Source organism: Lactuca serriola, chromosome 8 (genome assembly GCF_051521515.1).
Source record: "Lactuca serriola cultivar US96UC23 chromosome 8, Lser_US96UC23_V15, whole genome shotgun sequence".
NCBI classification, from domain to species: Eukaryota; Viridiplantae; Streptophyta; class Magnoliopsida; order Asterales; family Asteraceae; genus Lactuca; species Lactuca serriola.
In genome coordinates, this window is record NC_136415.1 from 20,951,900 (window position 1) to 20,968,379 (window position 16,480).

Sequence of the window (16,480 nt, forward strand, 5' to 3'; positions counted from 1 at the left end):
AACCTTGTTGGACTTGGTTCATTCAATAATGAGTCTTGCTTCATTACCTATCTCATTTTGGGGGGTATGCGTTAAAGACTACCAACTCATATCCTTAATCTAGTCCCAACTAAGAAGGTTGCCAAAACACCTCACGAGATGTGGACAGGGAAGGCTCCCTTAATGGCACATACCAAGGTTTGGCGTGGTGAGGTTATCATAAGACGAGAGACTCATGACAAGCTCGAACCACGTAGTGAGGGGTGTATTTTCATCGACTATCCGTAGAAGTCCTTTGGATATCTCTTCTATAGACCGAGTGACAATGTTGTCTTCGTTGCGAGGAGATGTGTTTTCCTTGAGAGAGAACTCATATGCCAAGAGGACAGTGGGAGGCAAATCGATCTTAAAGTGCTTCAAGAATCAAGGGATGAAGGAACCTCTAACACTGGTGCTCAACCCGAGGTGGAAACACTAGTTAAACCGATTGACGAGTCCCTACCTCTTAGACGCTCCAGTAGAGTCAGTGTTCCAACCGTATTATATAGTTTCCATATAAATGCTGAGGGTGATATGTTTATTAGTGATAGTACACTAATAAATTTGGATGAACCTAACACCTACAAGGAAGCCATGACAGGCCCGGAGTCTGCAAAATGGAAAGAGGTTATGTACAACAAGATTTAGTCCATGTATGACAATGAAGTATGGAACTTGGTTGACAATGTAGCGGGTCGTAAGATGGTTGGGTGCAAATGGATCTTCAAGAAGAAGACCGAAATGTTTGGGAAAGTACACACGCATAAGGCACGATTGGTTGCGAAGCACTTTACACAAACTCCTAATGTTAACTATGATGAGACCTTCTCACCAGTTGCGAAGATAAAATCTATAAGGGTTATGCTGGCCATAGCTGCGTTTCATGATTATGAAATATGTCAGATGGATGTCAAACCCACTTCCCTTAATGGGAAGTCGGTTGAGGATGTTTAAATGAGTCAGCCAGCGGGTTTTGTCAATGCAAAGCACCCTAATAGAGTGTGTAAGCTTGAGAAATCCATTTATGGATTGAAACAAGCATCTCGCAGATGGAATCTTTGTTTCGATGAGAAAGTCAAAGAGTTTGCTTTTTCAAGAAGTGAGGATGAGTCATGAGTATATGTCAAAGCCAGTTGAAGTATAGTTAGCTTTCTTGTTCTGTATGTGGATGACATCTTGTTTCAGCACGGAAAATTCCAAGAAAGGGGAGTTACCAATCCAAAGCAATACCAAGTTGAGTAAGACTCAAAGCCCGAGTACCGATGCCGAGATAGCAAAGATGAGCAGAGTACCTTATGCTTCTGTATTTGGCTCAATCATGTATGCTATGACATGTACTCGCACTAATGTGGCCTTCGCTTTGAGCATGGTCAACAGATATCAAGGGAACCCTGGTAGAGCACATTGGACCACAGTGAAGAATATTCTCAAGTAATTTCGGAGGACTAAGGAATCGTTTCTTATCCTCGGTGGGAGTGATGACTTGAAAGTATGAGGGTATATTGACGCTAGTTTTCAGACTGGCCGGGATAATTTTCGCTCGCAGTCGGGCTGGGTCTTTACCCTAAATGGAGGAGCAGTGACTTGGAAAAGTTACAAGTAGGAGACCGTAGCTAATTTAACATGTGAATCAGAGTACATAACATCGAGCGAAGCGTCAAAGGAGGAAATATGGCTAAAGAACTTCATTGGAGACCTTGGAGTTGTACCTATCATAAAGGAGCCTATGGAGATTTTCTGCAGTAATGAAGGTGTGGTTACCTTAACCAAGAACCGAGGGATCATGGCAGATCTAGACATATCGAAAGGAAATATCTTTTCATTATACATCGGGTAGAAGAGGGACTCCTCGTGGTTAAGAGGATATCATCAGAGGATAACCCAACAGATCTCCTTATGAAGGGACTGAGTAGGGTTAAGCACTTGCAACATGCTAGGAGCATTTGTCACACCCCAAACCAGACGGCGGAAACGTCCGGGGTTAGATGACTTCCTTTGTAGTATCACAACATAGACATTATAATAATCAAAGTAAAAACAACCATTGCATTAATAAGTATAAGTTTTTACATGTGATCAATCAATGTATATTGACACCAAAAATAGTTTTATCAAATGATAAAAGATATGACTCATAACAGCTCCATCTTCTCAAAAGCTTGGGGAGTACCTGTCTACTGAATCCCTAAGAATACAATTAATTTGAAAAGAGAGTATCAACATAAAGCTGAGTGAGTGTATAAGTATTTATGTTTAAAAGTATGTTTTCTATTCTTTGAATACGTAAACTGTTCTAGAAAATCCTATATTTACTGTTGTATACGAAAATTAGTTTTAATCTCATAAAACCATTCTGTTTGTAAACCAATGTTCTGTATTTCTATTCCTTTGTAAACCCTACAAAAGTGAGTGTGCTTGGTTTCACTAGCTATTATTGTAAGATGTAATGTAATACTGTAATTTGTATCCCTGTAAACTAGTACTTTAAAAATGTACTCATGTTTAGTTAATTATACACTAACTGTATTGTTAATATCTTTTTAATGAGTTATTATAACCATACTGAGACTAGATAGCCTGAAACAACGCTTTGAAGGTGTCAAAACTATTAATAAGAACTGTCAATCGTAGGCGTGTATACCCGGTTGTAGCTAGCAGTCTGAGTGCGGGGTTGTCAATCCTAATATAGATTTACACACACTTGCTTCGATCCTTGTCTGGAGATTCTGGTTATAATGTCAGGACTTTAACTATGTTTTTTAAATGAATAAACAACCTGAATCTTTTGACTCATAAAAAGCATATAGACGTTACATGTATAACAAAAGTGAACCCAATCATTCTGAAATAAATGATTGATAGTGTGTTCCTGAATTAGTATTCTTAACATGTATTTGAAAGATGTATACCCTTGATTAGTTTTGAATCAAACCCTTGTTCTTGTAAAATGGTGTACTCTAGTATACTTGAATCGTGAATTAATGTTCTATGAATCATAAATTATACCTATTATAATTTATATGTAATTTCTGAATTGATACTAAATGTTCACGAATGCAACCCCTTGCTCGACATCTTACAAAGGGTAATGAAACTGAGTGAAATAACCTTGAAATTTATATACATATATAAATATATATAACTAAAATTTAAACGACAGTCGGACAAATAACCGATACTCTAAGCCCACATCCAAACAAGGAAAATGAAATAAAATGAGTTATCAGTCCTAAGCCCTTTAAATCTTATATATATATATATATATATATATATATATATATATATATATATATATATATATATATATATATATATATATATATATGGTTTTTTTGGGGGAAAATATAAGTTTATAAAATTATTTAAAGAGTTTAACATTTTGAAATACTTTTGATGACTTGATGTCATTTTAACACAATTTGAAACCATTTGATGTGATGATAATTAAAATCCATATAGATGAGATATTTTGAAACTATTTGGTTGTAACAAAAATTCTTGTATTAGACTTGTATTCCCCCCCCCCCCCCCCCTTTAAAACTATAAAAATTATGAAAATACGGGGGTATGAACTCACATTTGTGTGAGGGAATTGGATGATAGATTGATATAGGATGCTTGGTATGCCAAGTGAACTCCCGAGCTCAAATAGATCATGTTTAGCATATATTAACACACACACACACACACACACACACACATATATATATATATATATATATATATATATATGTACGAAATTAAGGCCTATAATAGCTAATATGTAAAGGAAACATCCTTAATAATTAGGAAACACTTACAATAAAGTGTTAGAATAAAAAATTAGGGGCTGAAAGATGTTCACGGCCACCTAAGACGGGTTCACGACCCTTGATGAGTTCACGATCCAAGAACACTTGAAGTGTTCACAGTCCAAATGAAGGGTTTATGGCCCAATTAGGTGTTCACGAGCCTGAGTTCTTGATAAAGATGAACACTTGATGATCCTAAGCAAGTTCCTAAGAAGATTCAAAGGTTTTTGGATGAGTGTTCTTTGTGAAAACTAGTGAAATTCATGGATTTTTATCTAGTATAAGAAGATTAAAGGTTGTTATTGAAATGATAACAAGAATCAAGAATTGATACCTATTAGACCTTAGGAATAACTAGTGATTATCACTTGAATATGGTGAGAAAGGATGAGTTTAGCATGTTCTTGAGGAGAGAGGTTGTTCTTGGCTGATGATACTTGAGGGAAAAAGGTTGGAATTCTATTTGGAAGTGTAGAAATGAGCTAAAAGTCGGCTGAAATATATATATATATATATATATATATATATATATATATATATATATATATATATATATATGCGAGGGTTCACGATCCGAAGGGGTTCACAACTGTGAACTTTGTTTGCGGTCCTATGGCGGTATGCCAGATTGCGGTCTGAAGCCTGATGACAGCCCGAAGCCGTTCATGGCCTCGTTCACGGTCTGAGGTTCTTGGTCCTGTTCACAGCTGCAAGGCTGGTGTCCGAAGGGAAAAGAAAGAATGGTCTTCGGACTTCAAGCTTTCACTTCTTAAACATATAACTTTTATAAAGCGTTGATCTAATCCGTTTACGATAGAATAAGATTAAGTTGACTTTAGTTTACCCAAGTTTGTCTTTACAAGAAGAAAATAACGGGATGTTACAGCATTGGGTTGAAGGACGATATTAGTTTTAGTGATTAGATAGCCATAGAAACTTGTAATAGATAAATTGTAATTAACATTTGATGATTTAATATAGGAGTTTTATTTATAAGTAAAGTTACTGTCTTGTGTTAATTATTTACTATTCTTTCACTTTACATGTTTTGACTTCCAAAATAATAAGATTATTTAAACTATCCACACTTGATCATACTTTGGAAGTAGGTACGAAAGAAGATTGTCATGAATTGGTTTGTAGATTGTCTAAGTGTTTAGACATAACAAATGTTTGCTGCAACGTTCATGAGTACTTATGAAATATGATTTGAGTAGTGGATTAAACCTGCACTCACATGAATCACTTCATGGTATTTAATCATTAGTGATTGTGAGATGATAATATCATATAGTCTTTAAACCTAGATATATGAGTTGTTGTTTATGAGTCAGTTGTGCATTGATATTGCATAAACACATCAGTAACTTGATGTTAAAAAACGCATTGTCGTGTACGATTTGATGAGTAAACAGTACAAGCATATAAGTCGAAGTTTATCTGTTCGTTTTATCCTCGAGTCTAAAAGCGATATCTTGGGCCCCTCGATGATTTGGTTTGACTTATGTGTTGGGCCCGGTGAGGACTGAATTGATGTGTTCAATTAAGTTCCATGTCAGACGAATCAGACATTGAGAAACAAACAGCTGGACAATCAGTATGACTATGTTCAATGTAATTGTCCACACAATATCTTGAGATCAGAGGACAATGCGATCTCTTATCTAAAGGACGTGTCAGATTCAACAGCGGCTTCTGAGAGCTACGATTGCTAATCAAATTTTGAAGTCGTACGTGCATTTATAGTTATTAGACTTATCCAAGTGAGAGACTGTTGTATTATTGTCTAAGCTCATAACTATATTTGGTATGTACTTGACCTGGTTGTAGCACGGTCCTTCTCGGTTGCCTTCACTGGAGCAACTTGACTGGATGAATAATGGAGAAAGAGGTTATTATGGTTAATTAATATATTATATGAATAATATATTAAAGGAGAAATCATATTATTTAATTAACATTGGTCAAGAATTAATTTAGAATTAATTTTATGGTTAACATAGATTAATTGAATTAAGGGGACTAATATTCTAATTATAAGATACTTGCAATATGGGTTGTCGATCCCTTAAGAAAGGGATGGACGATTTTATATGGGAGCCCATATAGAAATCTTCCAGGCTAGGCATTGTAGAAGGATCTTGTGGGTTTCTTGGAGCCTAAGCAATCTAATTAGGTCTTTGACTGAAACCCTAACTCTGCAACTATATAAAGGACCCTTGGGCACTAGAATTCGACTACCCCAACCCTAAGAAGAGTTCAAGAGCTGTTTTTTTTCCTTCCCCTCTCTCCCTGTTATTGTCCAACTTGGTTTGGTGTTTGTGATCTATTAAAGGCACAACATTTGAGGTGCTAAGGTTCTCAAAAGCTCAAGATCTTCAAGCAACAATCAAGGTAACTTTCTAACTTGTTTATTAGATGTTATTTTCGTTTTTGTTTTATACTAGAATAGGGTTTGCAAGTCTTGGACAATTGTTGCATGTACAAATGGAAAAACTAGATCTCAGCATTAGGGTTTTCATGAACACCATAGGAATGTTTTTTTGCTCATAAACCAACAAAGATTTCTTGTGTTTTACTTGTATTCTCACCCCCCCCCCCCCAAAACAATGAAAAATTGTAAAAACATAGGGGTATGAACTCACCTCGAGTGTGTGTTCTTGGTTGGGCACGACTGGTTTGTGATAATCCTCGGGTTAGAACACGTGTATATAATCATAATTCTAATAGTATTTATACATGATATTGTATTATATTAGTGAAATACTCAATTAAAATGTTAGACAACACTAGATTATGTACTAAATACTTACAATAATCTTTGGTAATATTTGAAAGTGTTCTTGAGTAAGTTTGAAGATTTGAAGGTTTTCTGGGAAACTGCTTGAAGATATGAAGGTGTTCTTGAGTGAAATATGAAGATTGGATGATGATCTGGGCAAATCTTATGAACATATGGAGTTTACAGATGAGTTTTGAGAGCAAAATTAAGAAGGATTTCGGTCTAGGAAATGAGAAATGAAGAGTGTTTGCGATTATAAATATGTATATATATATATATATATATATATATATATATATATATATATATATATATATATATATATGAGTAGATTTCGGCCTTAATGGGCCTTGAATAAAGTGTTTTCGGCCCTATAGCTTGGCTCCTAGGGTGTTTTCGGTCCTATACTTCACACAGGGAGTTGATTTCGGTCCAAGGGATAAACAATAGAGAGTTTTCGGTCTTGACATTCCGCATGAAGAGATTTCAGTTTTTGGCTTCCATAAAGGAAGTGATTTTGGTTTTGGTATGGAATTAGATTCCCAAAACCGAAAACCATGCATATATTATGAAATATCACGACTTACTTTAAGTGTTAGACTTTTGTTTGAACAAGTGTGACCTTTACTGACTTTTATTGACCCGAAATAACCGGCTGTAACATTATTCCCCCGTTAGAGGGAATTTCGCCCCGGAATTGTTTCTATAGTGAGTATTCATGAACTAGGGAAAAGATGCGGGTACTTTTGTTTTGTCTGATCTTCTCGTTCCATAGTGAATTCAGGTCCCCGCTTGGCATTCCAACGAACCTTCATTATTGCTATACGGATTTGTTTTGTTCTCTTTATTTCCCTATCCATGATTTCCATCGGTTCTTCTACGAAGGATAGACTCTCTTTTATCTCGATTTCATTGAGTGGGATTACAAGAGTCTCGTCAAATAGACACTTCTTTACATTGGATACATGAAAAGTGGGATGTATGTTACTGAGTTCATGCGCTAGTTTGAGTTTATAAGCAACCGGACCGATTCTAGCAAGAATATCAAATGGTCCCATGTATCTTACCTTTGGTTTTCCACATTTACCGAAATGTATCATTCCTTTCCAGGGTGAGACCTTTAACAGGATGCAGTCACCAACCTGGAATTACAAGGGTGTTCGTTGTTTGTCCGCATAACTCTTTTGTCTATCTCTAGAAGCTTTCAGTCGTTCTCGGATTTGGACGATCTTTTCAGTTGTTCTCGAATGATCTCAGGACCACTTAGAGTGTTGTCGGGTACTTGATTCTTGGCTAGTTGTGTTTCACCCACTTCAACCCAACGCAGAGGGGACCTGCACTTACGACCATAAAGGGCTTCAAATGGAGAAACTTTGATGCTAGTGTGATAGCTATTTTTGTACGAGAATTCAACGAGTGGTAAATGGGTATCCCAAGATTTACCAAAATCTATCACACAAGCTCTCAACATGTCTTCCAGCGTCCGTATGGTTCGCTTGCTTTGCCCATTAGTCTGGGGATGGTACGTTGTACATATGTCGAGTTTGGCTCCCAATAACTTTTGCAGTGATTGCCAAAACCGCAAGGTAAATCTACTATCTCTGTCAGAGATAATGGATATTGGAACACCATGCAATCGTACTATCTCTTTAATGTACGTCCTTGTTAACTACTCCATCTTGTCGGTTTCTTTTATTGGCAGGAAGTGTGCAAATTTGGTTAATCTATCGACGATTACTCAAATGGTGTAATGACCACCCGTTGTCTTGGGTAACTTGGTTATGAAATCCATGGTAATCCGCTACCACTTCCACTCAGGTATCTCTGGTTGTTATAGTAAACCTGAGGGCTTCTGGTATTCTACTTTAACTCTGGCGCAGGTCAGGCACTTGCCCACATAGGTAGCTTTTGGGTCGTATTTTGTGTTGCGTCTATTGGGCTCGTTAGCTAGTCTAATATGTCTCTCCGGTATGGGCCTGTCCATCCGTGAGTTTAGTAGGGTTTTGTATATATAGGTGCTTGCATGCATCTTAGAAAAGAGGACGATCAGTAACGTTTAGAGGTTTATTTGTTTAGCAGATTTATCGTTCTTGTTTTTGTAACCCTAAGTATCCTCTACAGCGGAAGTTCTTAGTCGAGCTCTACTGAGGATTGAGTAATCTAATCATTCGACACATCTTGATTCATTCTTGAGTTATTTACTGTTTTTATATTCATCGCTTACCTGTTACATAGATCTAATCGATCATCAAGTTAATTAATAACTTATCAATTGGTATCAGAGCAGGAGGGTGTGTAATTCATACACATCTTTTCTGTGAAAGAGTTTGCGATTAGGGTTATTCCGCATTAACTAATATTTATTGAGCCGTCATTCCATAATTGACGTAACTCAGCATTTATTTGTTTTGCCCTAATATTATTCATTACAAGTCTGATCTTTCAAACAGGTTAAACGATCAAGCATGGACGAGTCACAATCAAATCCCATCAATATCTCAAACAGCATCGGATCAACGACGAAGATTCCTATTCTTTACACCCAGGATTATGAAGTTTGGGCACATCGCTTCGAAGATTATGTCATTGGATCGGAAGACAATGGATACCTTATTTGGGAAGCAATAGTTTCTGGACCATTTGCTCATTCTACAATGTCAAAAATCATTAAAACTCAGAAAGAGTACAATGATCTGTTAAAAGACGTAAAGGATGTTGCTCAAGACGAAAAGGAAAAGTTTTAGTGCAACATTAAACCATTGAGACTGATTCGATTCGCTCTTCAATCCGATATATTCAAGCTAGTGAGTTCATGCAGCACTGCTAAAGAGATCTGGGATAGACTGCGAGAGTTATATTCCATAGATGAAGATCTGGAGCATTCCATTCAGACTTTACTCTTATCAGAGTTTGGCGAATTTAAGCAGAATTCCGATGAAACTGTTGCTCAGACGTTCGATCGCTTCAATCATCTTCTTAGTAAGATGATTAAACACGATATAGAAAGGAAGTTGATTGAACAAAAGGTTACCTTTCTGAATGGTCTTAGATCTGAGTGGAGAGCAGTTGTGTCCACTGTTAAAGCTCATGAGCAATTCAAATCTTATTCTTTGTCAAAGCTAGTAGGGATTCTGAAATCCGAAGAAAAGATAGTCTTACAAGAGAAAAGTGTGGTTTCAAGCTTGGGATCCTTGGCTCTTCTGTCCAAAAGCAAAAGTGTAGTAGAGGATGAAGATCTCAGCTTAGAAGACTATGATCTTACATCTGAAGATTATGCAATGATGGTGTCAAATCCAAAGAGGTTCATTAAGAAAAGATTCCCTACAAATAAGAATCGGAATTGGCAGGGAAGCTATAGTTCTGAAAAGGTGAGGGAGGAACCGAAGGCAGAAGAACCAAAGAAAGAGCCGAAAGTTGAAGGAGATTCTGGTGTGAACTGCTACTACTATGGAGGAAAGAACCACTATGCCAAAGACTGTGTCTTGAAGAAAATGGCAGAGAAGGACGAGGAAAATGATAAAGAGGCTGTGCTGATGAAAAAGCTGGAAGATATCAAGAGAAAGAAAGCTACTGCTAACCCTTCAATGAATGCTTTAATTGTGCAGGGTTTGGCAGCGGATGATGAGTTCGGTGGTGTGCAGGTCTGGTCAACCGACTCAGGGGATGATGAAGTCAGGAAGCCATCTCATGGAAAGGCGTATGTTGCTAGAGGTGAAGAAAGCAGTGGGAAGTGCTTGATGGTGACGGATGTATCTCAAATGAGGGGATACAATACAGACGGTGGGAATGAAGAAACGAAGGAGCGAGAGGACTTATGCTTCACAGCAAAACCTCTCAGCGTGCAATTCAATGAGCTTGATGAATTAATCAAGAAGGTACAATCCGTTTTTATTTCATATAAAGTCCCACAAAACTCATATGAAAAAGAATTGAAAAGCTTAAACTCAAGAATCTCAAATCTAGATAGCAGTTTAACTCAAACACGGGTCACCAATTCTAACCTAACTGACCAAATAAGCAGGGTATCATCAAAGAGTGAGGAACGGAGGATGTGGATAGAGCTGAAGGAGTCGGAGCTGATTAAATCCAAAGACGAAAACATTTATTTACAAAGAGACAATTTGAAACTTTTGAAACAAAGAAATGTGTTTTGTTTAATTGCTAAGCGTCTTTATTCTAACATCACCCAACTTCATTTGAACTGTGAAATAGGACAGAAATTTCATCGCATGATTTTGCCCTTCCTTGAATTCAAGGAGGATGAAATCGATGCTGAAGCATATAATTGCGAAAGTGTAGTTTCGTCTGATGATGTGAATCCAACCTACATGTATGGTCTAGACAAAATTGAATCTTTCATAAAATCCAAGGACCATAAGGACATGCTGAAAAACCTTTTGGATGAAAATGATAAACTAAACTAAGGACCGAAACCATACAAAAATTTGACACATTGAATGCCAACTTGAGCTCAGAAAATAAAATAGATGTTGAAAACGCGTCTGAGCTTAATGAGGATGATGATATGAGTGAAATTTCTGTAAAGGATGAAGTTGATTGTTCTGAGTTTATCAAGAGCGAACCCGAAAACCACAAAAATCTTATTTCTGAAAATTCTGTGGAGTTTGCTCGTTTGTCCCAAAATAAGTCCCCGACTCTAGAAGAAAAGGCTGTTGGGTACCAAAAGGTGAGAACAACACCAAATCAGGTATATAAGGTCACAGGAGTAACCGAACATCAGACAGCCGAACTCACAGCCATTGTAAACGAAGATAATGCAGATGGTTGTGATGAGTTTTTCTGGTGTGCTCCTATAGATAATGTAGAGGAAACTGTTGGTCTGTCAGAACGGACTTCCTGGAAAACCAAAGGCAGATATGTGCCGGAGCCGCTAAACAAGCCTGATAACTTCGACGTGCCAAGTACTAGTGGTACAAAAGAAGTTCCTGTAGAAGAAGTCACTCCTTTAAGCGAAACATCATCAGTTCAAAGTAAACTGGCTGGCAAAAAGCAAAAGCAAAAAGCCAACATCCACCGACAGCCGAAGCAAGTAAAGGATTAGAAGCAGCAAAGGAATCTGAGATACAAGAAGAATCTTTCTGAACGAAAACAGTTTTGGCGATTTCAAAACGCTCATTTCTCTTATCATGACAAAAATTCCAAGTCAGAAAAAATACTATGAGGACGCAAGAAAGTAGTTACAACCGAAAGGACATGTTCGGTTCTGAAAGGAATAACAACCGAAGGGAAAGGTTCGGTTCAGAGAACACCAGCTACCGAAAGCATAGGTTCGGTTCCGAGAGCAAAAGCAATGAAGGTTCAAGGTTCGGTCCCACTAATGACCAAAAACAAAAAGGGCACCTAGAACCTCAAGTCAAGAAAACTTCTCAGTCTAACTTCTCTCGTTCTAATTCTTCTTAACCCCATTCTAAATCCAATTCTGTTCAAACTCAAAATCCAAAACATTCAGCAGATTTGAAAGGAAAATCGAAGGTTTCCTCAGTCAAGAATGATCAAAAGCATTCCAAGGCCCAAACGCCTGAACCTAAGTCCAAACCAACTGTAACAAATCCCAACAAAATTAAAGTTTTCACCATTAAAAAGAAAGATGAAACAACTTTAATAAAAAGAACATATCTTGTTGACATCTCTCTTGCTATTCCTGTTCCTGTGAAAGGCTCACGTGGACCCAAGAAATTTTGGGTTCCTAAATCTGCTTGATTTTTGCAGGTTATCAGTGACGAGCAGTTCAACGAAGAATGGTATATTGACAGTGGCTGCTCACGTCACATGACAGGGAGGAAGGAAGAGCTAAGGGAATTTCGATCTCTTCTAAACGGCGGGAATGTCAAATTCGGGAACAACTCATACGACACGATAAAAGGTTATGGGATGATAACAAATGGAGACTTCACGATTAGAAAAGTTGCATACGTTGAAGGAATTCAGCATAACGTCATCAGTTTATCTCAGCTTGTTGGAGGTACCGGTCTTAAAGTTTCGTTTGATGATGAGGGTTCGGAAATAATAGAGAAGAAAACAAAAAGAGTGATTCTCAAATCAGAGCGCAAAGGCGAAATGTTTCCTCTCAATCTTAACCCTATCAAAGGAAATCCAGCTATCTGTCTATTATCCAAAGCACATTCTGACGAAAGCTGGCTGTGGCACCGAAGGCTCTCCCATCTCAATTTCAAGGATATCAACAAACTTGTCACGGGAGGTCATGTTCGAGGTCTTCCATTGCTCAAGTTTGATCGAGAACATTTGTGTGCTGCATGTGAAATAGGGAAGCAGAGTCGTCAAAGTCACCCATCCATAATCAACACTAAAGTCGTTGAACCACTTGAGTTAATTCACATTGACTTATGTGGACCATCTTCTATCGAAAGCATTGGTGGTAGCAAGTATATTCTTGTTATTGTTGATGACTTTTCACGCTTTACAAGGGTGTTCTTTCTGAAGCACAAATCTGAGGCAACTCTCAAGCTAAAGATGTTTATCAAGCAGGTTGAAGTGCAGCTGAGGAAAGCCGTTCGCAACATCAAAAGCGACAATGGGCTGGAGTTCAAGAATAAAGAATTTGAAGAATTTTTAGCAGAAAAAGGAACCAGTCACAACTTCTCAGCTCCCTACACCCCTCAACAAAACGGAGTTGTCGAAAGAGGAAACCGATCTTTGTGTGAGGCGGCCCGAACCATGCTAAGTTTCGCTTCTCTACCTCTATATTTCTGGGCTGATGCTATTGATGCATCATGATTTACACAGAACAGGTCCTATCTCAATAAGCGTTTCACTCTTACTCCTTATGAGATCATCAACAACAGAAAGCCAAATGTCAAATTCTTCCACGTATTCGGCTCACGATGCTTTATCTTCAATTCTAAAGAACATCGTAACAAGTTTGACGTAAAAGCCGGTGAAGGGATTTTTCTGGGATATTCTCTCACTTCGAAAGCATACAGGGTTTTAAACAAGCGTTCGAGGAAAATTGAAGAAACGTATTATGTGACTTTCGACGACAGCTATGTCAAGAAGCTGAAGGCCACAGAAGAATCAGTTGGAGAAATATTTTCTCAAACAGGCCAAGTCATAGCCTCGATTGCAAATTTGTTTGAGCAATTTGTGGAGTTATTCGATGAACCGGAGAAGGCTACTCTCTCAGAAGCCAATGCAGCAGACAACAAAGTTGACCATCTGAAGCAAATCGTCGATGACGCTGCCAAACGACTGGGTGAAGGAGAATCAGTTCTAAATGAATCTTCTCAGCACGGTGCTTCAGTTGAGGGGGAGAATCCATCTTCATCAAAACTGCCAAGTTCATAGGTTTAGGGGGAGAACTCTTCTCCAGCTGCACCCGAAATTACTGTAGCTCCCGAAAGTTCACATGCACCCGAAAGCTCTACTGCACCCGAAGGTACTGTTGCTACCGAAAGCCCAAATGCTCCCGAACTCCTGTGGCACCAGAAAGTCAAGATACCCCTGAAAGCTCATCAGTCGAGGGGGAGAATGTCGATATGTTTTATGATGATGACAGTCAATCTGAATTATAAGAGATGGTAAATGCTGAAGTAGATCCATCCTATGATCCAAATTACCCTCCTCTTGTCAAATGGACTAGAGACCATCCTGTTTCACAGGTTGTGGGTAATATCTTTGAAAACGTCCTGACCTGATCGCAACTGAAGGCAAAGCAAACATCTTTATTTTCAAAAGTAGAGTTCTGTATGTTTAACTCCTTCGTCTCAAAAGTTGAACCAAAGACAGTGAACACTGCTCTTGATCACTCTGATTGGGTTCAAGCCATGCAAGACGAACTTAATGAGCTCGAAAGAAATAAAGTTTGGCGCCTCATTCCAACTCCTCAAGATGCCTCGATTGTTGGTCTCAAATAGGTATTTAGGAATAAAATGGACAAGGAAGGCAATGTAATAAGTAACAAAGCACGACTAGTGGTGAAAGGATACTGCTAGGAGGAAGGAATCGATTATGAAGAAACTTTTGCTCCTGTATCTAGGCTGGAATCTGTTCGAATATTTCTTGCCTATGTTGCACACAAGAACTTTGAGGTCTACCAAATGGACGTGAAGTGCGCATTTCTAAATGGAGAACTTGAAGAAACGGTGTACGTGGAGCAACCTCCGGGATTCGTGAATGAACAGTACCACAATCACTGCTATATTCTGGACAAAGCAGTATATGGACTGAAACAAGCACCTAGAGCCTGGTATGAAACGCTAACTAAGTTTTTGAAGATGTCCAAATTTAAACAAGGTTCGGTTGACCCAACCTTCTTTCGTAAGAAGGAAGGTAACCACCTTATGATTGTTCAAATTTATGTTGATGATATCATCTTCGGCTCAACGAATCCTAGCTTAACGGCTGAATTCAGAAAGCTGATGAAGACTAAATTTGAAATGAGCTCAATGGGTCCTATTAACTTTTTCCTTGGCTTAAATATTAGACAGGGACCCGAGGGCATCTTTATTAACCAGGAAGCTTACACCAGGACTCTTCTTGCCAAATGCGGCATGATGGGAGACTCAAAGGTTAAAGTTCCAATGGCGTTCGGCACCAAGCTCACTCAATCCTTGGATAAGCCAGTAGTCGATATTACGCTATATCGCCAGATGATTGGTTCTCTAATGTACCTTACTGCTAGCAGGCCTGATATAATGTTTTATGTTTGTTATTATGCTAGATTTCAGGCGAATCCTCGTGAACCTCATATGCTTGCAGTAAAGAACATACTCCGATATCTCAAACGAACTACCTCTCTCGGATTATGGTATCCATCAAACTCAGGTTTTTTCGTTCAAGCCTACTCAGATGCAGACCTTGGAGGTTGTGGACTAGACAGGAAAAGCACCACTGGAGGATGCCAATTCTTTGACGGGAAGTTGGTTAGCTGGCAATCAAAGAAACAGACTTGTGTATCTTTGTCTACCGCTGAAGCATAATACATCGCAGCTGCCTCCTGTACATCTCAAGTGATTTGGATCCAAAGCCAACTCCGGGACTATGGACTCAATACGAAAAAGATCCCACTATATTGCGACTCTGAAAGTGCAATCAGGATCTGTCATAACCCAGTGCAACATTCCAAGACTAAGCACATCGCACTAGGTATCACTTCATTAAGGATCATGTGGAAGATAGGAACGTCGAAATTCATTTTGTTCGAACCACTGATCAACTGGCTGACATCTTCACCAAAGCTCTTCCTGAAGCTTCTTTCAACAAAATTCTACAAGGGCTTGGAATGATGGAATCGGAGTCAGTACCAAAAATTACCTCTCAAGCTCAAACGTAAGAAGTGAAATAGACCGAACGTTCGGGTTCGGGTCTTGATCTGGTGTGCCGAAATGAACCGAATGCTCGGGTTCGGTTGAATCATCTGGTCTTCGCCTATCACTCAAAGGTTTTTTTTTGGTTGTAAATCTTTTGTATTATTTTTCCAAACTTCATTTATCTTATTGTCAAAGTTCTTTTCTTTTTTAAACTTATTTTTCTTTCGGGAAACCGAAATGGACCGAACGTTCGGGTTCGGTTCCAAAATTTTTCTCACCCGAAATAGACCGAACGCTCGGGTTCAGTTCCAAAGTTTTCTCAACCGAAATAAACCGAACGCTCGGGTTCGGTTCCAACATTTTTTTTATATATATAAATTTTTTTATGTCTTATTTATTTCGATCAAAAATTCCAAAAATATTTCATTTATTTATTTTTAAATTTTTTTCGTAAATTCAAAAACTCCAAAAGTATTTTATTATTTCATTATTTCATTGGGGTTAACTTATTTCACTAGCTAAGTGTCCCCTAGAAGCATGCTGCTGTATGTGACCAAAGCCTCATCTGATTCTGAATAAAAGTCTTACTGACTTGGTACAAA